Below are 25,978 nucleotides of genomic sequence, written 5' to 3' on the forward strand. Positions count from 1 at the left end.
AGCCCCCCCCTCCCCCCCCCCTCAATCTGCTTCGGCTGAATCATTCATCTTATTTAATTTGATTTGATTTGATTCATGTGAAGAAATATATACATCATGGAAAGCCCGGACAGAAAGACACGAGGGGAAAGAGACAGAAAGATCAATGCCATTTGGGCCAAGGGGCAAAACATTTCAGATGCCAATACAAAAGGATGCATGAATGCAATAAAGGAGGTTGTCAAAATGCTTGAGAGTGATACTGAATCACTACAAAAGAAGGGATCCATATATGCTGATTGGGAAATGCAAGGCAAAAAATATGAAGCAGAAAATGAACTCCAGATGAGCAAATGGCACACTGAAATGCAAACGTCCATGAAAACTATGATAGGAAATATGCAAACTGAAATAGACCTGAATGCCTCAAAAATACATGAATTACAAGAACACCTCCAAAAGCTTCAAGAGGAAAATGAGTCACTGAAATCAAGGCATACAATGGAAGAAGGGGAGATTCAATCATCTATCCATGATGAGCTGAATTCACTCTGGGTACAAATCAAGAAATTAGAGAAGCAAAAGGAGAACCATGCAGGATCATCAGGGGAGAATGATAAACTCATCATTGAGCTGAAATCTGAAAATGCCCAACTAAGGAAGGAAATGAAGGCACTACAGGCCAATGTTAGTGGAAAACACACTGAAATTACACAGCAAATCACAAAGGGGAAGGCTGACATGCTAGCATGGAAGGATGTGGTCAAAAAGGGTACAACAGCCCCCAAGAGGGAGCTAATTTCTGAAACCCTGGAGGAGGAAAAGAGACGGCATAGCAAAGCATTGAATGTACTAGTGCGAGGGTTAGATGTAGGAGACACTCCAATGGGAGATGCAAAATCCTTATTTGAGAAAATGGAGATAAATCTCACATGACATTCAGCCTGGCGCGTTGGGCAAGAAGACATGCCCAAGAGACCTATGGTTATCAAAATGAGGACAGCCACAGACAGATCCAATCTCCTAGAGGTGAGGGCACGATTGAAGGGGACTAGAATCTTTCTAGATGATGACCTAACACTACTACAGCAAGAACATAGAAAAGAGGGCATGGTCAAGGTTATGGCTGCGAGACAAGAAGGAAAGTGGGCTGTGTACCGAGATGGAAAAATCATTATTCGGGACAGAAATGACAGCAAAGAGGGGACAAGTGGAGAACTGAGCAGAAATGACAGCAAAGAGGGGACAAGTGGAGAAGTGAGCAATGCCAACTGTGACAAGAAGGGCAAGGAGATAGTGAAAGACAATAAATGACAGTGTCTAACTGATGGAGGAAGAGACTTAGAACAACTACGCATGGCTGTATGGAATTGCAATGGCACGCTTTGGTCTGATCCAAGGGGGTTCCTAGAGACATATGCTGACCGAGATGTTATTTTTTACATAGAGACACATGAGAGCCCAGAGAGAGGGCTGCCCGATGTGGTGGGCTACACATGCGAGTCGACCCATAGGAAAGAAACCCGGAGAAGGAACAGAGTCTGTGGATCACGAGGGGTAGCTGTCCTATTCAAAGCACATCTGAGACCATGCACATCCGTAGTATAGAGAGAGGAGCATGCACGATACATGTGGATACGATTACAGCCACCAGGGGCCCGTGCACTTTACATAGCAGTATGTTACTTTCCGCCAGAGGGTTCCCCTTATGCAGCTGAGGTCATGACAGACAGACATAACCCATTTGAGACGATCCATGATGACACCATTGAATTCTCTAGAATTGGGGACATTCTCCTTCTAGGGGACTTCAATGCACGTATAGGGGATCTACGGGTGGGGCTACTAGATTTCACACATGAGAGGGACCCTCACATGATTCCAGAGCTAGATGCCACCGAAATGGGGATACTGAGACATTTCGCAAATGCCCCGAATGTGACAGAATGCGGGAGACAGTTACTTGATCTAGGTGCGATACATGATTTGATCATATATAACGGTCTCCAGCGATGGCCATCATCAGGAGGACTCACATGCTTTCCACACGGAGGGGGAACAAGTACAGTAGACTATCTCTTCGGCTCACTATCACATCGAGGATATTTGACTTCACGGTGCCTCCACCACCACTTGGAGCCGATCACACATATTTGGCATTCAGTATATCAGCCGTTATACCTCACATAGATTGGTGCCCCCAGAGACAGCCATGCACCTAGGTTCATTTTAATCGAGCCCTCATTCCAGTCTACACTAGTCTTTTGGCTAGAGAGCTCTCTGACTTACTCAGACATCGCGGAGACTTGGATTTGACTCAGGCCTCAGACACACTTGTTACCGTCATACGAGATGTTGCCAGTAAATCCTTCCCCATGACCCGACCCAAATAGGCACGTGAGGGGAAGATGCCACATAACTCATGGTTTGATGATGAGTGCAGGGCTGCCAGAGCACACTTCACACGGGAACAGGCATTAGGTCACATACCTACACATGAGGCACAGAGGATCTTCCGACGACTGACACGTAGTAAGAGATGAGCTTTCCTTTCACACAGAATGGAGGATATCATCAGCTCATTTTGAGGGGGTGACCCCACTACTGGATGGGGGTTCCTGATAGAGAGGAAGCTGCCTATCCCTATCACGGACCCATCTACGTGGCACACTTATGCATGCTCCCTATATGATGTCCCCGATCTGGCTCAGCCCGATATGTCATCTATGCCGAGGCCCACGCATTGTTATCTATTCACTACACGGAATATACAGGATGCACTGCAATGGCTGAATAATCAGAAGGCACAAGATCATGAGGGACTACGGACGGAGCACTTTGCACATGGCCATGAGGTTTTAGCCCCGATCCTAGCACGGATGTTTAATCACGCAGTATGCCACGACTTCCCACATACTTGGTGCACCACCACCACAGTCTCGATACACAAAGCAAGGGATCCTATGGACAAGGGGAACTATCGCACTCTCATGATTGGCCACACATTGGCCAAGATCTATGGGTTAGTATTAGAAAGGGTACTTAACAACCACATAGAGCTCCATGGGCAGCGAGCACTAGGGCAGGCAGGTTTCCGGAGACAGCACTCCACTTTGGATCATATCTTTACTTTGCGGACCATCATCGAGGAAGCCAAAGCCTGACACCGGAAAGTATACGCTCGTTTTGTAGACTTTCGGAAGGCCTTCGACATTGTCCCACGAGCCCGTCTCATCACAAGATTGCACGAGCTGCAGATCCCAAAGACATTGATTTGGGGGGTTATGAGCCTATATGAGTCGGTCAGAGGAAGAGTCCGAGCCCTAGGAGTTATATCAGATTGGGTTGAGAGCACGATTGGGGTGAAGCAGGGTTGCCCTCTCTTGCCGACCCTCTTTGGACTCTACATCGATTAGATTACATCCTTCCTAGACCGACTGGGTGGAGAGGGCTCACCATTGGCTGACCTCTTGATTCAGATATTACTATATGCCGACGACATAGTTCTTCTATCTTCATCGGCCAAGGGATTACAGAAGCATCTGGACGCCCTTAACACTTAGCTTGAGCCCGACCTCCATAAAGTTAATGCTGTCCTGCAATCCTCCATCTGAAATCTCTTCAGAAGTTCTCTGCAATATTTCTCCTATGAAATGAAGATCCTGTCTTTGGCCTGCTTTACTTCATTGGCCAAGGGATTACAGAAGCATTTGGACGCCCTTAACACTTAGCTTGAGCCCGACCTCCATGGGAGTTAATGCTGTCCTGCAATCCTTCATCTGAAATCTCTTCAGAAGTTCTCTGCAATATTTCTCCTATGAAATGAAGATCCTGTCTTTGGCCTGCTTTACTTCAATCCCAAGGAAGTAATGTAATAACCCAAGGTCAGTCATCTCAAACTCAGACATGAGTAGCTCCTTGACCTGTGAAATCTTCTTGACATGATCACCTGTCAAGATAAGATCATCAACATAGAGGATGAGTACCAGTCACAATCCCTTCTCAATGAACAGGTAAAGGCTTCGACTAAGCCCTATCTTCTGAGAGAATATATCAATCCTTTGGTACCAAGCTCTGGGGGCCTGTTTCAGCCCGTATAACGCCTTCTTCAACCTGCAGACCTTTGATGGGAACCCTGGATCTTGAAAGCCCGGTGGCTGCTCCACGTATACCTCCTCCTCCAGGGTTCCATTAAGGAATGCAGACTTCACATCCATTTGAAAAATAGGCCACTGGAATTGGGCAGCAAGGGCAATCACTGTCCGGATAGTTACCATGCGGGCTGTGGGAGCAAAAGTTTCATCAAAATCCATGCCTTCAGTTTGAGCAAAACCTTTCACCACTAACCTTGCTTTATACTTATTCAAGCTGCCATCTGATTCGTATTTAAGTTTGTATACCCACTTAGTGCTGATGACTTTCCGTCGCGGGGGCCTGGCCACTAAGTCCCAGGTATTGTTCTTCAGGATAGCATCCATCTCTGCCTTCATGGCAGCCTGCCATTCTAGATTGTCCTTCGCCTCCTCAAAGGTCCTTGGCTCATCTAGCTGAGCCACCAACACAAAATTCACGGATGGGGTCTTTTGAAGACGTTGAGACCGCCGCAATCCGGAACTGCTACTCTCACGTAATTCGGTGACCCGAGACTCTTCCAATGTCTGTAGGTACCATTGGGGCAACCTTTTCTACTTCTCTGTGGGAGGAGGAACAGAAACTTCTTTTGGAACATCCTGCTCTTCCTGAGTATCTTGTGGAACATCAGCTTCTGATTTTGCCACCTCTTGGATGGTCAACCTCGGTCGGGGTGGGTTCGAGGGTTGAACTCCTCCTAGGGTTCAGGTTCCTTTTCCTTGAAGACAACATCCTGACTGATAAGGATTTGCTTCTTTACTGGGTCGAAGAGGCGGTAGGCCTTGGATTCTTCGCTATACCCAACAAAGATACATTTTCTGCTCCGGGAATCAAGCTTGGTCCTGTCTTCCTTGTGCACATGCACCCATGCGTTAGAACCAAAAATGCGAAGATGAGTGATAGAGGGCTTCTTACCATAAAATGCCTCGTATGGAGTCTTGTCCTTGACGGCCTTCGTCTTGGTCCGGTTGAGAATGTGTACGGCTGTATTGATAGCTTCACTCCAATAGGCTTTAGAAAGGTTCATCCCTCAGAGCATAGCAAGCCCTGTCTCTGTGGTGGTTCTATGCTTCCTCTCGGCTACCCCGTTTTGCTAAGAAGTATGTGCGGTGGTGAGTTGTCGCTTGATCCCATGCTTGCGACAAAATGTGTTGAACTCATTTGAGGTGAATTCTCCCCCCCTGTCTGTGCGGAATGTCTTGACATCCTCCCCTGTCTCCTTTTCAACTCTGGCCTTCCAGTCTTTGGACTTCTCGAAAGCCTGAGACTTTTTAGCCAAACAATATACCCAGGTCATTCTACTGAAATCATCCACAAAGAAAAGTGAGTACCTGGATCCTACCCACGATGCTGTAGACATTGGACCACAAATGTTGGTGTGAACCAACTCAAGTGGTTTGCTGGCCCGAAACAAGGCCACTTGTGGGAACTTATCCCTGTGCTGCTTGCCTTCTAGACAAGCCCTACAAACATCATCCTTGCCTGTAATTGGTGGAAGTCCATCCACCATCTTCGACTTTGATATTTCAGCCAAGATTCCATAGCTGACATGACCGAAGCGCTCATGCCAAAGTTTGGACTTTCCGTTGTCTTCATGAACCAACATTGCACTGAGACGATACAGTCCATTCTCTTCAATGCCTTGAGCCACCATCTGCCCATTTCCTTTGGATGTCACAGTGACCTTGCCATCTTGAAAGAGAATTGCCATGTTGTTTTTGTCCATCTGACTTACAGACAGTAAATTCTTGCAAAGGTTGGTTACATAAAGTACTCCAGAGATATCCTTCTCCTCACCCGCCGTTGTAATGAAAGGAATGCTACCGATGCCCTTCACAGGACACATCCGGCTATCCCCGACATAAACTTTGGAATCCGGGTGTGTACTTTCCATGGTTTTGAACCAAGTCCTTCTGTTGGACATATGCTTGGAAGCACCGCTGTCAACATACCAACCCTCTTTACCTTCATTGACTGCATATGTTGAACAATGTTCACTGATTAAAAATAACTGTCCAGTCGTCACATTGACAGAATCATTCTTAGGCTCTTCTTTGTTCTTGGCTTCTCTCTTCCACTTTTGATCCGCCTTCTTCTTTCGGCATTCTTTGGCGGAGTGGCCAAGCTTTTCACAGTAACAGCACTTCATTTTCTTCTTGCGTTCAGCATCCTCTGACTTCTTGGAATCCTTTGGCTTGCCTTTTCCAGGCTTGTCTTTGGCCACTAATGCCTTCTCGTCAGTTTGCGTAAAGAGTTTCTCTCGAGCCTCCTCTTGAAGTAGGAGTGGGCCAAGCCCCTCAAAGGTGATTGGCTTAGTCCGTTGACCCGCAGTGACCGTAGTCACAAAACTTTTGAAACTCCGTGGCAACTTGTGGAATGTGAGCAATGCCAATTGACTCGTGTCCACCTTCTGACCAACTGTTGCGAGCTGGTCCCGCACGACTTTCACCTTTGTCAGATGATCATGCACACTATCACCCTCATTCATATCAAGATTATAAAGCTGATGTTGAAGAGTAATGATACGGGCTGTATTATCGGTTTCATACAGCTCCTTCAGTATGGCCCATGCCTCTGAAGACGTCTCTGCCAACTGGATATGAGGAATCACAGCATCTGCTGTTGTGCCAATAAGCATTGCTAAGGCTTGAGCATCCCTCTCCTCCCATGCACAGAGTTCATCCGCATCTGCTTCAACTAAAACTTCACCTCTTTTGTCCACAATGTCCCCCGGCTTCTCTTTAGTCCCATTCACAATCTTCCACAACTTCCGTGCCAACAGATGGCTTCGGATCTTGACTTTCCAGATTGGATAGTTCGTCCCATTGAGCTTTCCAGCTTCACCCAAATTGGGGATAAATGAAGAAGGAAGATGACTGGAGAAGGAGGAAGGACGAGCAATGGGTGTAGAGGCTTTTCTGAACGCTGATCCATCTCGGTGAATAGCAAACTGAATAACTGAAATAGAAATAAATGTACTGACCTCCCGTGCTAGCTGAAAACAGAATCGCCTTACTACCAAGGGATTCCTTCCTTCAGAGAGTGCTTTGATGAGGAAGAGTTGAGAGCCTATGGCTCTAATACCATGTTGGAGAATAGGAGGGAATGAATCACTCAAACCTCCACCCAAGATCTCTCCCACTCTTCCACACACTCAACTCAGATAACTGATCACAGATGTAATAAACACTCACTCAGAGAACTTAAACGGAGAGAGAGAAAGAGTATATTCATCCACCGGATGGTGGGCAGAAACTGGCTCCAAGGGAGCAATACAAAACTCAGCCAAAAGCTGAGGAGAACTGATGGAACTCTCTCTGTCAAACGGAACCAGCTCTGAGTGCACAGCACAGCCTAGGAAGGAGGCTTTCTGTCCTGCACTGGATGCTGGAATGAAACAAGGAGTGGGCCTTTTATAGGCACTGCCCATGCCCTATGGGTTGGCCGACCAGCAGGGTCGGTACCCTGTCTGGTGGCCAACCAGACTGCCCTGGAAATCCGACCAGGGTTGGCCCTGGTTGGGCCGACTGGCCCTGCCACAGGCCCCTATAAAAGGGTGCCCTGTGCAGCCAGTCCATGGGACTGTAGACGCCTCCAAGGGAGGCACAAGGCCCCCCTATTTCTCTGCTGTTGCAGGCAGCAACCAGCCCGTGTGCTGGTTGCCTATGATGTCAGCCTGGGTCTCTCTTTCCCAGCCCTCCTACCTCTCACTGCCCCTTGTCCCCTCAAATCGGGGGCTCATAGGTGGGCACAGTGAGTCTCTAACAGGGCATTCAAAATGTTAGCCAGACTCTAGCTCAATTGTGTCAAAGTGCCCACTACACTTGCCAATTTCATCTTGAAGAGGGCTTCTGCATCTAGTTCTTCAGCTTCATCTTGGGATACCTCACTGGCATGCCCCGAAAGAACATGCGGTCCCTCACCATCCTGCCCTTCTTTACCCTCATTGTGTTTTGCCCCTCCTCAAAGCTGTCCGACCTCTTGTCTTCCTCCTGCTCAGAGATAGTCAATGACCTCTCACGGTGTGACATGCTTGCTGTTTTTATGGCTGTAACAAGGATGCAATGGGGGGCTTTCTTCACCCAACAGTATCAGGGCTCACCTTTGTAAAAAGATGGTGACAATCCTAGCAATGGAACCGCTGAAACTGGCCTTCAAATATCTAAAGGGTAGTGTACCGTAACTAAACTGATAACTACATCATTTACAGCCATATCCCATAACTTCCAGTCACTTAATTACAATGAAACCACTAAAATAAACTTGCAAAGATACCAGATGGAGGCTAGAATGCCCCTGCTCAATGAAATCAGATATGAGACACCCACCGGCCCCAAATGCTTTGGCGCTCCTTTCAGTATTTATTTAATTCTTTGGAAAAGGAATCTGCTTTTACAACAAACACTGACTGTGCTCCACTGAAAGTGGCAATGCATCAAAAGCAAGTACCAAATAGTGCTCAAAAGGCCTCAAGGCATAAAACTGCAACCAAACTGTCTCTCTAGCACCAACCAGGCATACCCTCTGTGACTTGGTGTCTACTTACAGCCTGTAGGGCCCAGAAAGAACTCCAAACCCAAAATGCACAGCAACAAGCTCCAAAGATTGCAAATGCAAAACCAAAAAGGAAACCAAACTACTGTACCCGCTGTCCGCGGAAGAGGGGCAAGCTCTGCCCTCGCACCTATCCTCTATCCAGGCTCCCAGCAGTGCATAGATGGCTTCCAGGCAAGAAGAGAGAAAGGGAGAGATATGAAGAAACTGGGAGCTGAGAAGGGAGAGACGAGCAAGGCTCAAGGGTGAAGAGGCCAAAAACAGAAAAAAAGAGTTGTTTCTGCAAAGGGGAAAGTCCACCAGATGGTTGCAATTGGTCCATACAGCAGCAGAAAGGCAGGGATCTCTCCCATACAGATCCGTACAGCTGTATGGGACTGTCTGTACAGGTCCATACAGCTGCGATTACCTCCTTGGGATGCATGCCAACAGCAGAAGCAGATGTACAGCTGGAAAACAGTCCGTATGCAGAAACCAGGCCGTACAGCTAGGAAGTTAGCACTTCCTCTTGGCCAATCCCCCATGGCCAAAATATCCACAGGGTTGCCCGCGGGGTTATTTGCACATGAAATTCACGTCCCTGTGCCTGATAGTGCATGGGCCTTCACTTACCATGCAGCAAGATGAGGCTGCGCTTGGTAAAGGAGGAGACAACAAGGTGCTGGCATGGCTAATTACGATCTCATATATTGGGTCTTTGCAAAAATCATGGGCTTTATACTTTTCTTGGGTAGGCCGACTTAAATTTGGAGAGTGGATTGGGATTTTGTGGCATGCTTGGTTTTAATTCAAGAGATGGGCTTGTGAGAGAAGCAAAGCCAACTCCATATTAGTGTAGGGGGGGCTGTTCATATATACCTTCATAAGTCTGCCCTTCACCTCCGGAGTGCCGACAGAAACTCAGTACGAAGACTTTGTATAAATGGATGCTCAAGTATGTGTGGGTGTGTGGATTTGTATGTGTGAGAGCATATTTTTATACTATGGTCTACACCCACTGTTGGGCACTGATGACGTCAGTGGGGATGTCATAGTAGCTAGTCCCTGCTATGCATGATGGAGTTTATGGTTTTCAACCTTGTGAGTGACTATCATGAGATTGAAACTGCACCATGTTGTGTTTTTAGAGGATGAGTTTGGGAATGTTCCTGGATTCATCTAGGTATAAGACTAGAATATATCCAATCTGAAAAATTAACATTCTTTATAGAACAATTGAAAGAACAAAGGAAATAAGGCGGGGCTGTTTATGCCTAAAAAGGATTATAGTAGCCATTAGGTTATTATAAGCCAAGGAAGGGAGCAGATTTTATAAGAGTGCTCCGTCTTCTCATCTAGTGGTTGACATGCACTCCTAAAGTTTCAATGCTATAGTCCACATACCTGCGCTGTACATCCTAAGCGGCTCGCATGTCTCTTTGGTGCTTGTTCATGATGCTTTCTTGACAGTTATCTTGTTAATCCCTGTACTCATTACATAGCCTGAAGGACCCATCCTTTTGCTGAACAAGTAATACTGGAGAAGCAAAAGGAAATTGATATCTCCTAAAATCCCAAACTTGTCTTTCTTCTCCGATATAGGCAGCCTAAGTCCTATTTACTGGTTTTGAACACTCTTCAAAGAGAATAGCAACGTCCACACCCCTTTTTAAGATGAATCTCTCAAGACAAGTTTGAAAATACAGCACCAAACTTTCAAGTAAAACCTGAATATCAGAATCTACCACAGCAATGGTACTACCCTTTTCTGGGATACCCTTGACATCCAATTAGAGAACACATATTCCCACATATTTCTTCAAGGCTCTATCTAGTCTTTTGGAAGGTATCACCTCTATTGTATGGAAGATTCACCAAAATGTTCAACTACCAATCCCAATTCCAATTGCCAAAGAACTAATATTCGAGCCTCCATTGGCAACCTCAACGTTGAGTCTATGGTCCATATCAACAATCTGCTACTGTAGGTGCTTGAAACGTTCTAGCATTGATGATATTGCCCTTGTGGCCCCAAAAAGGGCTTCTTTAAAGATTGCATACACTTATTCCTGAGTATCCCAGTAGCCCATGGGTTAATTACCATCACCATTAATCCGTTCCCTATATTGTGCTAGCTGTTCTAAATTACTCCAAGCCTTGTCTGCAATCGTACTTCTACTCCTAAGCATGGGAACAAGAACTAGCATGGAAAAGGCTTGAATCAATTCACAAAAGTGCATAGAGATAAGCCAGGGCGTAATCTAAAATTGCAAGCGACAAGGTACTGTCTTTAGAGGACATCAAAGAGGAAACAATGGCAAATACCCTAGAAAAACATAAGATACAAAGATGCTATACTTCACTCTCTTGATCTACAATGGAGGAACATCAGCCAAACCACAAGCTGTGCAAAGAAACTGAGATCCGCTTATCGATTTACTACTGCAACAACAAAAAGAGTGAAAGCAACAAAATCACGAGCTGTGCAAAGGAGCCGAGGTTCACTTTATTGATCTACTGCTTCAACAACAAAAAACATGGACAGAGGTTTAACCTTCGTAACCTACAGCCTCCAACCTTTTGTCACCTTTCCAATTAAAGAGTAGGTGTCATGTTCCTTTTGGAGCTAAGATTAGGGAGCCAAAAAAGCAATCACTGGAAACTTTAGTGCTAGGAAACAAACACTTGCACTTTGATGCGTCTGAAGTTGTGTGAATATGTAGTTTTCAGACAGATAAAGAGGACTTGTAGATCCGTTTTGGAGTCCTACTTGTTTTACATACTTTCCACACTGCGAACGCTTGAACATTTTTAGGACCGTCACCGGCTGAAACATGTGCGATTGGTCACCCTATATAAGCATCTGAATGTTCCTCAAAGTAAGTGAAGCATGCAATTTGGTCCAAAAGGTAGTTAGACAGTTAAACTTCCTGGAAAATGCACTATACAAAATGGGAAAGAAAATATGTGAAGGGAGGACCACTAACCTGTGAGAAATGCGACAGTCACGGGTAAACTTCGAGAGATCTGGCAAAAGGCGCAAAGGAAGAGGTCAGGAACGAGCAAGAGAATGGTTGGACAGCCTCTGAATGATGCTACGGCAGTGGTGTAAGGATACCTCTTCGCTTGTCGTCCTTGGTGAATACAACCACAATACACCCTCACCACAACTACCACGGCCAGGGGGCAGCTCTTGGTCACGCCGTATGGGGCCGCTATTGGCACTTTCGATTTCAGTACAACGCAAAAAAAACAAGGTGGTGGTGCTTCTTTTTTTTTTTTGGCTGCCCTTTTTTTTTCTGTTGGATTTGTAGAATTCTGTGTTGGGTTTGTTTTCTTTTTTTATTGTAACCATTAAGGTATTGTGAATGTTTGTTGTCCTCGTTTTTTCCGATTTTCGAGTTACATATTTTTTTTCGTGATGTGTTTGGTTTTATTATGCATGTATATATGTTTATGGAATGATCTGTCCAATATCTATATTTATGGTTTTGTTATGCACGTATGTATGTTATGGAGTGGTCTGTCCAATATGCGCATGTTGTTCCACAGTAAGTGACTGTCTTTGGTATGTTGCTCCAAATGTGATCTAATTGTGTTCCATATATTGTTGTGATGTGATCGCATTGTAGGTTGCAATTAAATGTAGTCATAATTTCTTTTAATGTGTTTGATTGTTTTGTTTTTTGTAACATATCAATGTTGAAATCTCCTAGAAGTATAACGTTGTTCTCTCTGTCGATGGTTGATAATGTTTCTTGTAATAATCGAAAGAATAATTTGTATTGGCTAGATGGTGATCTATATATATTTGCAATCATATATTGAGCGTTGTTTGTTTTGATGCGGATTGTTGTAATTTCAATTCCGAGTTTTACAATTTTGTCTGTTTGCTGAACGGTGATGTCTTTTCGTATCAGGGTGCAAGTTGATTGGTTGTTGATGCATTGGAAAATTGTAGGGAGATGTGTAGCACATTGCTTAGTGTTGGTTTCTTGTAAACAAAGAATATCTAAACTCATAAGTGTTTGAGTAACCATAATGTCTTCCTTAGGTTTTTTAAAGGATCTTGTGTTGCATTCTACTATTGAGGTTTTCCCACCTCAATTGAGTGGCTAGTCTTTTCATTTCTTTGTGGACGTCTTTGTTTACAAGGAAATGTTGTTGTTGTAGTGGCTGCAGGTTGTCTATTTTTTGATACGTGACAGGGTTGTGTACGTTACGCCGTGTGTTCGAATTCTTGTCGAAGAGAAAGCGACCTTTTCCATTGTAAGCCCTTGTGCTCTATGAATTGTTCATGCTGCAGTTGGTTAGATTGGGAATTGTGGACGGGTGAGGATTGTTTTTTTAGAAGGGCCAATATGTATTTCTCTTGTGATTCTTAATATTGGTGTCCATTTGCGATCAATAATTGTTGTATATGCATGGAAATTACTTTGTCTTGTTTCTTTTCCTATTTGTGGCTTTTGAAATAGAATCCATATAATGTCATCATTTTAATGTGTAGACATGCTCATGAAAATGCCATCATCACCATTCACTAGTCCATCTTATTAATTAATGTTTCCCGAGCATATTTCAACTAACATTCCTTCTTTAATTTGTATAGTTGTTCTTAGGCCATCTGTTGCTTTGGGGTTTTCTAATAGTTTACATGGAATGTGGCTCTTGTTATTGAATGTATCAGTTGCTTCGATGTTGTACTCTTTGCCTGATGTTGCATGAAATACTTTTTTGTTATGGTTGTTCATGTCCAAGTTTATGTAGTAAAGGTGGGGGAAAGTATGGTCTTGTGGTGGTGGATGAAAGTAGTGGTCGTTGATGTATTTAATCTATTCAGCACTATGCGTATAGGTTCTGAAACAGTTGAGCATGTTAGAGTTAGCTCAAATGTCCACCTCTCATGTAACCCACCAATATTCTGTGTACCCAATGTTGTAAGGCCCCCATATGAGGAGAAGCCATGATGGGTATCAGATATTGGGAGGGATCCCCAGTTTAGACACTGGAAGGGGTCTTAGAGTAGACCAGATGGTTATGAGACGGCTTAGGAGCCAAGAGTAGATACCCGTCTGCACAAAGGGGGGGTTCGGGGGGGCGATAGCCCCCCCGATAGCAGGGGGTCCGGGGGGCGCAGGCCCCCGGTGGGGGTCTGGGGGCAAAGCCCCCAGCGGCAGGGTCCGGGGGCTGCCGGTAGCCCCAGGCCCGACGGTATGACCTATGCGCGATCCTTCATCTGCCCGACGGCATGTTTTCTGAAGGGTCGGTTGGTCTTCCAGGCCGACTGTCTATTAGGCCGACTGCCTATTACAGGGCCGACCGTCAACCACTTACACTATATAAGTGGCCACCCCCTATCATCAGATCACCAGTTCTTCACGCTCATAGTCCTCCGTCCAGCATCTGTCTAGATCACCATCGAAGCTCTGTCTGTAGAGCGCACGGGTGGACAGCCAACCATCAGTTGTATCAGCAGTTTGGTATATCAGAATTTTTGTATTCTCTCCAGCTTTCCATCGTGTACTTGCGTTTTGTTGTTATCTTCCGCTGCATACTATTTTCTTACAGAGCACCTCTATGAAGTCGCAATTGCTTTGTCGCATTGGTTGTTTTAGTTTGTAACATTATGGTTTTGTGAGCCAGTAGGTGTCTGCTAATGTTTGTAATGATTCTTTCTCTGGTTTGAACACCCAACTGTCTTGTACCAGTTTGGCCTGATAAAAATCCCCACTGCAAATAACATCGACGCCTCCAAAATATTCTATGTGGTTTCTCTTGAATGTACGCATACAGAGGTCTGCAAAATCTAAAGTTCACTTGCCAAGTAATGAGATTTCATCGAACACAATGAGTTCCACTTGTTCATAGAGACGGATGAGCGTGTCTAGTTTTTCCTTGGCCAAGCACGTTAAGTTCTTTGTTTGTAGTGGTAAATGTAATGCGGAATGAATGGTGGTTCCATTTATGTGGTATGCCGCTTTTCCGGTGTAAGCTAACATTAGTACATGCAATAATTCATAATTTATGTTTTGGATTGTTTGATTGTAGAATCACAACAAACCTTGTACTATTAGGAGTAGAAGGTATGTTTTCCTTATTCCTGTGCCACCTGTCAGAAATAAGTGTATTTTTTCCATTGATTTGACTCATTTTTTAATCATAACATCGTCAAATCGTTGTCTTTGTTCAAAGTTTAGTGACCTAATCATTTTGAAGTATTCGTCATTTTGCATGAGTATTTTTTTTAAAATAGGAACGATGAATTTGTCGTTTAATGGTCTTTGATGCTTTTTTTTCATGTCTAATGTAATGTTGTATTTGGGAAAATCATGTTCTTGTATGGCTTGATTTTCATATGTTATAGTGTTGTTGCTGTCACCCAACTGATCATTGTTTTGGTTTTTTGGTTCGTCGTTATCGTCATCTTGTCGGAATGGGAATTAGAGCCTCCACCTTCTCTCAATGTGGATAATATGGATGGACGGCAATCCGTTTTTTCCTAAGATCCATGTATCAATAATTCATGATCCTCATCATTTTTAAAAGGATAGTACAATAATAGTTGTTCACAATAATAATTGTTTGGATCTTTAGTTAAATTGAATTTCACAAATCTTATAATTCTCACATTTTTTCTTTTTTTTTATTTTGTTGTCTTTGTGGTCGTATTCTGCAATAAATGTTGCGAGGTAGATGTTGTCCATATTGTCTCTTTTTTTGTATTTATCTATAATAGTTTGACATGTGATTTTTGTTGATTCAATGGGAAGGTGGTGTAGTTGTTGTTTTCTTTTAAGAATGAGGACTCTATTTTGTTCTTTATTTGTATTTATAAAGAAAAAGTCTCTTGTTGTTTTGTGTAGTGGTAAAGATAAAGTAATAAAAGATGCTAGTTGTGCACTCATTTGTTGTGCATGCAAGAATGCATTTCCCATTGCATGTAGTCTATCGTGTGTGTTATTGTTATCTTGTGTGCATGTCTTCATTGTTTGTCAGAGGCTTGTTGTTATTGTGTTATCCATTTTTGTAATGTATGAAGTACAATATGTTGTAGCTGAGTATGGATCCATAATATATTGTATGTCCATGTTTGATTGCCATAAGAAACTCATTTCACGGTTGAAAGCATTTGTGAAAATGTCTTTCGGTTGTCTTCTTAAGAAAAGAGTTGGTTTTGATATTAAAGAATGTAGTGCTAGTATATATGTTGTTATATCCACCCCTATATTGTCTATCCATTCAGCAAATGTCAACTGTGAGTGTCCTTCTATGCAGTCCATGTTTGTAGAAATGGTTTCATATGTTTGTTTGCAATATTGGATATTGCTTTGTTTTAGAAGTTTCAATATCATCGTTTCATGTAGAGGAGGTTTTGGATAGTGAAATCTACATTTTTTGTTGATTTTTTTTAACAAGTAAATGTGTGGTTGTGTGTTTGGATGTCTTTAATATTTGTTGGTAATAGACTTTTGTTATATATTTCTCGATGAAGGAAATGATTTGTTTAGTTTCATGAATGCCATATGTGGGTGCATCTTGGATCCACAAAATCCCATGTTCATGTTGGCTTCCTCTATTTTGGAATTCTTTTAACAAAGAAGTAGTCCATTATGTTTCCAAGTAGTTCTTTGTCTTTCATTATTAAAATTAAGAATTGTTGGAGTTTATGCATATAATACCTTGCACATATTGTTGGATTTTGTCTTATCAATTCTCTTATTTCCATTGATGTATTTTTTTATTTTAAATATGTTTTATTATTATTTGAATATGTTTGTCATGCGTAGACATTTTGTTAAAGGTTCCCATAATCTCTCTGCACATGATAGTGTTATAAAAAAGGTTGGACAGCCTAATTGTCTCATCATTGCAAATGCATCTTTTCTAAGTTTCTCTTTATAATCCGGAGAAGTACATAAGTTTTTGAAGTCTCTATATCCAATTCTAGATTTTAAAATGGCTTCAATGTTGGTGTCATTAACGATGGCCTTTGCATATATTATTTTTATTTTGTAATGCTCCTTTATGTAAATAGACCCAATTGATTGCATTACTTGGTAGATTAAAACTTTGATTAATTTAAAGAATAAGTTTGGTATTATTTGTGAGAAATGAAGGGATGCATGTGTTAATTCCCACTTTGTAATGTCTTGGTATGTTAGTTTTGTATTTGTGATTTGTCTTTGATGACCAAAGAAGAGTGTCAGGAAATTTAATTCTTCATCGTGCTTATCTTGAAATAGGCCCAACGGTTTATTGTTTTCACAAGGAGCAACGTATCTATAATCTATGACTTGCTTAGCGATTATAAGATTATGAATTAGCGTGTCTGTGTAAGTGTCCTCATTATTTTCTACATCATCTTTGTTGTCATTGTTTTCTTCTTCTATAGTTTGGTCATTATGAAGTGTTTGTTTCAAATGTTCAGCCCATTTGTTGCTAATTTCAATATTATTGGCTTTGTATAATGGTGTTTGAACAAGTGTGTGTAGTGTACTATAGTTTTTTCTTGATTTTGAGTATTATGGATGACTCATTATGAATGAATCATGGTAAGATATGCTATACTTTGCTAGTGTTAGATACGACATTAACAATACTGCCTTGTACTCCATATTGTCCACCGTTTGATAGTTCTCTAATTTGAGTAAATGCTATTCTAGGGGCAACTAATCGTTCTTTGATTATGATTTAGAATCATTACATTGGGTGTTGGAGTATTTTATTGAATTTGTAGGGGAATGAAGTACTTTGGTAACGTATTTGTATGAATTGCTTTTTTACATTCTATGCAAATATGTTTTGTTTTTTTCTCAAATGGTGTGTCGAGTTGTCTTTTGTTCATTATCCAAGTATGTGCATCTTCTTTAAGATATACTGTTTGCTTTCTAAATAGCAAACATTCACAGGATATGCATACATGTACTGGAGTATCTTCAATTGCTTTGATGTATGCATGTACAAATTTTGTAGCAGTCTTGAATATTTTTGAATATCTTTTTAAACATTACACAATCATTTGTTATGTCTGCATGTTTTCTTTTTTTTGTTTGCAAAAATGTTGGTGTAGTTGTACTTTGTTCACCTATTGTCATTTGCAGGTTATAGTGTTGATGGTTTGTCTCGTCTTTATGGGTATTATCTTGGTTGTTAGGCTCTTGTGTAGTTATTGTAATTGTATGTTGGAGTCTTTTTTTGAGCTTGGTGATTTTACGTCTAGTAATATCAGGACCTATTGTTGTTGAACAAAATTGTCCACATAATTTGCGCACCACATCATTTGTGGAAGTTGAGATGTTTTTTACCATAATTTGTTCGAATGCAATGGCCATGTCTTTTGTCCAATGCGTGATTTTCTTTTTGACTGATTGAACTGCACATACGAAGGTAAACATTTTAGGATGTTTGACAAGAAGTTTCATGTGTTTTGGTTATTTTGGGACCTTCATGGGTTCTAAAATACTACAGGCTATTTCCTCATGCAAATGGTATGTTTTAAGTTCAAAACCAAAAATATTAAAGAGAATGTGTTGTATAAATAGATCTTTTATGCAGTAGTGAGAATTGTCGTGTAAGAATCTTTCAAAGTATTGTTCAATATTGTAAATGTGTGAATAAAGTTGTTTAAAATTATATGATTCGAAAAATTTTCATCCCCATTTATCATGTGCAAATGAACACGTTTGAAGCAATTTCTTCCCTTCTAAGCAAAGCATCTTTTTTAGTGCTACAGGTATGATGTCAAATTGCAACATGTAATATATACATGTGAATACGCATTTGTTTTGTCAATAATGCTTGTAGAAGAAGCTATTGATTTGTATTTCTTTGAAATTGTTTAAGGTACTCATTTCTAAGTGTTGCTTCTATAGTTGAAGTTGGTAACATATATTTATTTATAGTTAGCTGCTTCTTCACATGAATCTTAATTTGAATGTACTTAGGATTCATTACAATGGCGGAGCTCCACATGTGAATTGGTTGCAGTTGTAGTTGTATGTTGTCAAAAAATCTAGTAAGAGGTGAGAGGATTTGATGAACAATCGATTTGTTTGCCACGAATGTATTTAGCTCTTGTAAAATTTGTGCACAAAGAAGAGAAGTTGATTGCAAAAAGTGTGCAATGGAGGAAGAGAGGCACACAGACTTTGTGTTACAAAGACATATGTTGTGGATGTACCACAAACGTGTGCAGTATGTTTTTATAATAGTATGGAATTATTAATGTATGATGATTAATTTAATTGTAGCATGCTATGTGAAGATAGTTTGAGAATGAATTTTTGCAATATTTTGTTGAAAGATGAAATTAGAATTTTATCAGTAAAAAGTTAGATCGGTATTAAGTTAGCATAGTTAGATTAATTAAAACTTTTTGAATAAAATATTATACTATAAGAGTTTAATAGAATAAACTGCTTTAAAGCTACTTGAGAGCAAACTAAATTTCCTTACATTAATTAATGCTATTTTTACCTATGAATAAGTACTTATTCAAGCATGTAATAATTTAAAATGTGTAGAAGCTAAGAGTATGAAGTATCTATAATTACATTAATTTATATTAGAGGAACAAAACATTAAAATTAAAGTCCTGAGTAGAATAAAAGATTCATAAATTACACGATAGTCTACTTCATATACTTATACCAATTATGAGTTAATACTTAATTTAACAAAATGATGTATTGCAACACGTGATGAAGAATAGTTTCTAGAATGTGCGAGTTTTTTTCTATGTATACTTTTTTTTCCCATTAAAAACAAGCCATATTTACAAAAGGACATATCATATATTTCTCCCAAAAGCAAAGCACTGTACTGTCAAGTAGTGAAATTGGAATGTTCTTAGAGAGGAACAAAGACGATGGTGTGGTGCTACATAGTGGATCAAAACCAACTTGACTTGTGACATTGTGTACGCTTTTAATTTTCTTAAACATAGTACACCATGTAGTAACTTGAAATTTAAAGAAGTTGGAACAATATTAAGTCAATATATTTAGATTAATTAATGCTTTATACATAAAATATTATACTTTAAGAGTTTAATAGAATAAATTGCTTTAAAGCTAGTCAAGAATAAACTTAATTTTCTTATGTTAATTAATGCTACTTTTACTTACAAATAAGTACTTATTCAAGCATATAATAACTTAAAATGTCTAGAAGCCAAGAGTATGAATTATGTATAATAACATTAATTTATATTAGAGGAACGAAATATAACAATTAAAGTCATGAGTAGAATAAAAGTTTTATAACTCAAAATGTCTAAAAGCCAAGAGTATGAAGTATGTATAATTACATTAAACTTGGTTGCCATATCCAATTTGTTGAATATGTCGATGGAAAACATGAGCCAATCTATCAAAGATGGACGAAATCTTGGCGGGAACCAAAATTGTTTGATCTAGCATATTCAGCACAATCGGTTGGCTGTTTTTCTTTACCCCAACATTCTTTAGTATGAATGACAAAAACCAATTGTTTTGAACTTCTCTGCAATCTTGACATAATCAGAATGCTTGTTGCTCTAGAATGTGAGCTATGGAAAACGAACTAAGAAAAAAATACTCACTATAGAGGAGTGAAAGACAACTGATGATAAACTGCTTTGGAAAAATCATAATAAATTATTACCGTTATCAAGTCATCTGCATCCTCACCGTCACCAATCAGAGATCTCTCATCCTTTGGAGGCTCTAACTTAATTCTTTTGTCATCTCTCTCATTGACATTATGAAAGTAACACTTCACAAATGACTCGTCGATGGTTATCATAGCACAACTCGTTGATTCTGCATCGGTATCATCAAGGACAATAGCCTCACTTTGCATGAAAGAATTACTCAATTCAGCAACAACTAATGTCATTGCAAATGTTTGATCATAAAGTAGTTACTTAAAAATTTGAAACAAACGCAACAGGATACTGTTTCAAGGTATGCTTTCATAATTTGAAATTTGAGAGGCTTTTCATGCGACACAACATTCTAGAGACAAAAATTCTTGAACACAATTCGACATTCCTTTTGGCTTTTAAATTGCTAAATGCTTTGTACACAACATCACATTATATAGGCAAAACTACCAAGCATTAAAAAAATATTTATAGCCAATGTTGACATCTTGCAATTGTAAGTTTTGTGTCCCTATTTGCTTTCAGAACTGGATGTGGAAGTGTGTACAAAATGTGGCACTTAACTAAAATTACTTACATCAAAGTGTTAATTGTATAGGTGCATGTGCGTACTCATAAACTCTAAGAAACCTAACGCCCTTGCAGTTTCATAGTACCAGCTTTATCACAACCTTAATTCTTGTTTTCTTACACTTCATAATATTCTTCTTCAATTTCTTCTCTCCAGCTTTGTTCGACTTCGAGTTACAAGATTCATCAAAAGATAAGACTCTCGGAGGCATTTTCATAGGCAACTACTAAACACTAGAAATTGCTCTCAATCTTGGATGTTGAAGTCCTACATTCTTAAGGCCATGTCGAGTGAATGGAACAATTGCTCATCATACTCACAGAGCTTGGGTAAATGTAACTGCAGCACAATACACAACTGTTGTTATCATAATGCTTTCACTATGGATGACAGAATGAGCTTCTCATTGAGTGTCAACACAATGTAGGTGAAATAATGATTCTACATGTGCTTTGATTATTATTACATTCATGACTGCTAAGTTTGATTTACCATATAAGAAAAGTAGATAAAATATGTCTCCCACATCAAGAAACTGCTTTGGGAAAAAAAAAAGGGTACAAACATGCACACCAATGGCTGCTTCTGCCAATGTCACAAAAGAAGGATGACAAAAACTAGTGCAAACACATGGAAACAAAGAATTTTATTTCGACAATTCGTATTTCATTTTTGCAGCAACTAGGTTTGTCATAACACATCTTGTAATGAATTTCAAGCACTTCATAGTTTGCAACACAAAGCTCACAAGTGCAACACCTATTTAGAACAACAACGAGTGTCATAGGACTTGCAACCAATTGCACAACGACTACATTTTGCCAAGAGCCCACGGAGCTCTAGCTACCAATCTCCATAGATGACTTCTACAACCCTCTGCTATAGCAGCCAGTGAGCTCGAGGCTTCTGCAGCTTCCTTTGCCATCACGGCTCCTTCAGGCTCCTAATTGCTTCATCGCCAAAGCTCTCAAAGCTCACGCTGCTCGTAATGAATGCTCCAGCCTCTAAACGCCTCTAATGTGAGTGCCAGATGGGTAGCTCCACCATCAGCGCTGACTCCTATGCCTCCTTCAACAGAATTATGGCTCCCCCGTCTATTAACCTCACACTAAACAACTTCAATGGCTTGCATGCCAACTACTCCATAAGGCTCTTCTGCGACAATTGACTCTCTAGCCTCATGTCAGGCTCCTTTAAGTGCCTCTACATCATGCTACGAACTTCACCTCTTACAACAAGCTCATAGCAGCCCGACCCCCATGAAACATTCATCAACAGTGACGTAGGAAGACCCTAGTGATGGAATATTCTTCATGGCAATAGAATCTTTGAGAGATTTTGAGAATCTTTAGGATAAGACTATCCCACGTGGCGGTTTGGTTACCACACATTTACACTTGGTCACCCAAGTGCCACATGTCACTCACCTTATCTTGCCACATTAGCAGATAGGTGGTGCTTTGCCACATCATCTTTGACCCAATCAAATCAGCCATGTCTAACAGAGATAATAAGTGAAAAAGGAACTCTTTTTGGGAATGACGATGTTGGCACTTGCTAGGATCATCTCTAATAATCCATAGAAAATACTTTACCACCCCATAGCTAATGGATAGGCAAATCCACCAATAAGGCCCTTAACAAGATCATCACAAAAGCTATGAAGAAAGATGAATGGTTTGGGAGCATAAGCTACATGAAACTTGTTGGCTTATGCAATTGCACATAAGATTGGTGCTACACAATACCCTTTTTGGCTAACTTAAGGGTTAGTGTGTCAAAGTGCGGATCGTACTAGCCTAATCTATCACTTAATGAGCATAAAGATCACGGAGGATCAAACCAAATATGGTATGCCATGGAGAGAGAGAGACAGGAAGTATGAAACACTCAATCTATTCCAATGTATATTCTCAACAATACATGATAGGCTTCTTATATAGAGAGAGCCTTTAGAATAGTCAAACCATGTGGGATCCTCTCATCCACATCTCTCCTTGTGGATATCCTCAATCCACATCTCCACATCTTGTAGTCCACATCCTAGGGTGGCTACTTTAATTCTTTCCTATACCATACCTTAGCCCTTGAATCTATGTGCTCATGGCACCATATCTCAACACCTCCCCTTGGTGCCATGATCCTTTGGCTACTGCAAGGTGGTCAGATGTGAGTTACAAATCCATCACCTCCCCTTAGTGCATACATTGCTACTTAAGGTGGTCAAGTGTGGTTTTTTACATGTCAATACCTCCCCTGGGTGCTTTCATAGCTACTCTCAGGTGGTCAGGTTTGATTACAAAACATAGGCAAGGTTGGCAAGGTTTTTGCTTTTCAATACATTCCATTGATGTCACCTTTTGGCTCATGGCTTGATGACGACTCCACGTAGTTGACTTGTTGATTCTTCAATCTGCAATCTTCTTCCTTGTGTAGCTTCATGCATGATGCTTTGTTCTTCCATGTGCCTTAATGCTTTATGTGTGGATGCCATGTTTCGGGCTATGGTCACCTCATACACTTGTGCTTTCGGCTTGCTTTTTACATCGATGTTCGCATTCATGCTTTGCTTTTCCAATGGTTGCAAATATCTTACCAATTGAATTCTTTCAATATTGGCAGTGTCTAATTGCATACAATGATTATGACTTAACAGGTGCGTAGAGCTCGAAAAGACGATCACTTTTCCTTTTTGGAGCGCATGCAAATTCTTCCTGGATTGCAAGTTACGGCTCGTCGAAGGTTTTGTGAAGAAGAGGGTCTTTGATGATGTGGCACAGGGATTCACATGCTGAATTCCATACTGTGCTTAACAAGAGACTCTATGCTTAGGTGGCACTGTGGTGATGTGGCAATTAACCTTAACTTAACTATGGTTTAAAAACTCTTATTTGCCACGTGTCCTTATCCTCTCCACACCCAGGGTCAGATGAACTTAATCAACATTAACCTATCCTGGGTCAAATTCTATCTGCCACGTGTCAACGCCTTGACCATTGGACAAACTCAAGATTAGCTTGATCTAACCTTGGTGGAAGCTTATCTGCCATGTCATTCTTTTTTTTTTTTGAGGAGAACTGAAGCTTTGAAGCTTGCAGAGAAATTGAAGCGACGACGTACAACAACGTATGCACGGACAACTACAGTGGCAAAAGAGTCGACGAGCCGGGAGTCCATTGTCTCACTGTGAAAACCCAGTGTCACCGATCCGCTTCCATGTAAGGCTCAACCCCTTCAATTGGCAATCAGGAGAACTGAGAGCTTGGGCAAGGCTTGCAACCCTTGATGCATTGACCGACACCTCGAGCCTTTCCAATAGACAGGATTGGGTTGCGATGGCATGAGCAATGCTAGAGGTGTCGCTATTGGAGCGGACTGGCGACGTTGAAGGTGTGAGGCTAGCTGCTAACAGAGCTATTGAAGGCTAGCTAGAACACAGTAGATGTGAGCCATTTGGAGGTGATTGCAATCACGCTATGGAGCCAAAGTGATTGTAGGAGCTAGGAGGCTGCGCTGGTGTTCATCGTCAGGGGGTCGGCTTGCTTGCCTTGTGTGCTGAAGGTGCATGCGTTGGAGGAGCCTGAGAAGGGCCTAGTGCATTGCTCATTTGCACTAGCATTGGATGAGGCTGGTCGGCTGGTAGAGCTTTAGAGGCTGGGTCACTGGGAGCACGAGTCTCGAAAGGGGGCGGAGGCCTGAAAACATGCTCCCGTCTTCACGCGACACAGTCAACTCTGCGGCTCGATGGAGTCAGAGGCGGCATCCAGGTCCCATTGAGCACATTGCACTGCTGTTTGGAGGAGCTTAACTGTGGGAGAGCTGGCAGCAGCAGCTTCTGTGGACAGCTTCAGGCCGTAGGTGTCGAGGGAGCGTAGAAACTACTGGCGCAAAACTGCTGGACAACGAGGCTGTTGGTGGTTGTAGAAGGAGCACTACTGTGGCAGTTATGGGCTATGGAGCTGCGAGAGATCAAGCTACGGGAAGTCCATTGTGGATGAAGCTGCGATCAAGCTATGGGAAATCCATCGTGGATGAAGCTTGTTAATGGAGAACCTTTCTTCCAACCGCCTCACAGATTAGAGACTTTTCCTTAAGACAAACACACTCTCTTGAATGAGACTTCTCAAAGGATGAAATGGAATCCTAACAATGAAATCTCAATGCTAATCAAAGAATTTCCTAACTAAGAAAAAACATCTCTCTCTCAAAGAACGGAAATCTCTATCTACCTAAGGATTCTTAGATCTATCTCTCAATGACCTTAATCTAATCTAGGCTTAGCTAAACCTGCTCTGATACCATGTCAAAGTGCGGATCGTACTAGCCTAATCTATCACTTAATGAGCATAAAGATCATGGAGGATCAAACCAAATATGGTATGCCATGGAGAGAGAGAGACAGGAAGTATGAAACACTCAATCTATTCCAATGTATATTCTCAACAATACATGATAGGCTTCTTATATAGAGAGAGCCTTTAGAATAGTCAAACCATGTGGGATCCTCTCATCCACATCTCTCCTTGTGGATATCCTCAATCCACATCTCCACATCTTGTAGTCCACATCCTAGGGTGGCTACTTTAATTCTTTCCTATACCATACCTTAGCCCTTTAATCTATGTGCTCATGGCACCATATCTCAACATAGTGGTGGTACTAGCTGAGTTCTTGATTGCTAGCCTAATTATTTTATTACAAGAAAGACTAGAAGCGGACTCTCTGTTTGAGTATTTGGTAGAATTGGAAAATTAAAAAAAAAGCAGATTACTCATAGTCCATGTAATGACTATTGAGAAAATGTATATAGAGGTATGGTACGGCATGAACTTATAGGACTTAAAGGAAGAGCAAAGAGTGCTATTTCACAATGCAAGGAAGCACAAAGGAGAGTTCAAATATAAAGATTTAGAAAATTTTACTATAAAAAAATATTACAAGTTAGGAAGTTATTAAATTGCAAATTTTAGAGGGTATGGAGTTTGTTAAAAATCTCAATGGTAGCAAATTGGTGCAGTACTACTCCCTAATTGTAGAAGAACAGTCCCAATACCTCTTACTACAAAGCTCATGAAAACTCAATGAGTAGCTCCAATAATTATATAGTTTCAAATGGTGCT

General features: G+C 41.1%; 1 protein-coding gene across 2 annotated transcripts in view; it reads right to left on the bottom strand.

The window, feature by feature from the left end:
• Positions 1-11,902, bottom strand: part of LOC147901162 (cytochrome-c oxidase/ electron carrier) — a 28,561-nt gene extending 16,659 nt beyond the window's left edge. Inside the window, exons 1-2 of one of the 2 annotated variants that reach the window (XM_087376057.1) lie at positions 11,762-11,902; positions 11,631-11,670 (exon numbers count right to left, since the gene is read on the bottom strand). The gene's annotated coding sequence lies outside the window, so the exon portion shown is untranslated. The other variant, XM_087376059.1, reaches the window with a different exon arrangement.
• Between the last annotated feature and the right edge of the window lie 14,076 nt (positions 11,903-25,978).

Source organism: Dipteris shenzhenensis, chromosome 6 (genome assembly GCF_047967505.1).
Source record: "Dipteris shenzhenensis isolate YYH24624 ecotype China chromosome 6, Dip_SZ_1.0, whole genome shotgun sequence".
Classification (NCBI taxonomy): Eukaryota; Viridiplantae; Streptophyta; class Polypodiopsida; order Gleicheniales; family Dipteridaceae; genus Dipteris; species Dipteris shenzhenensis.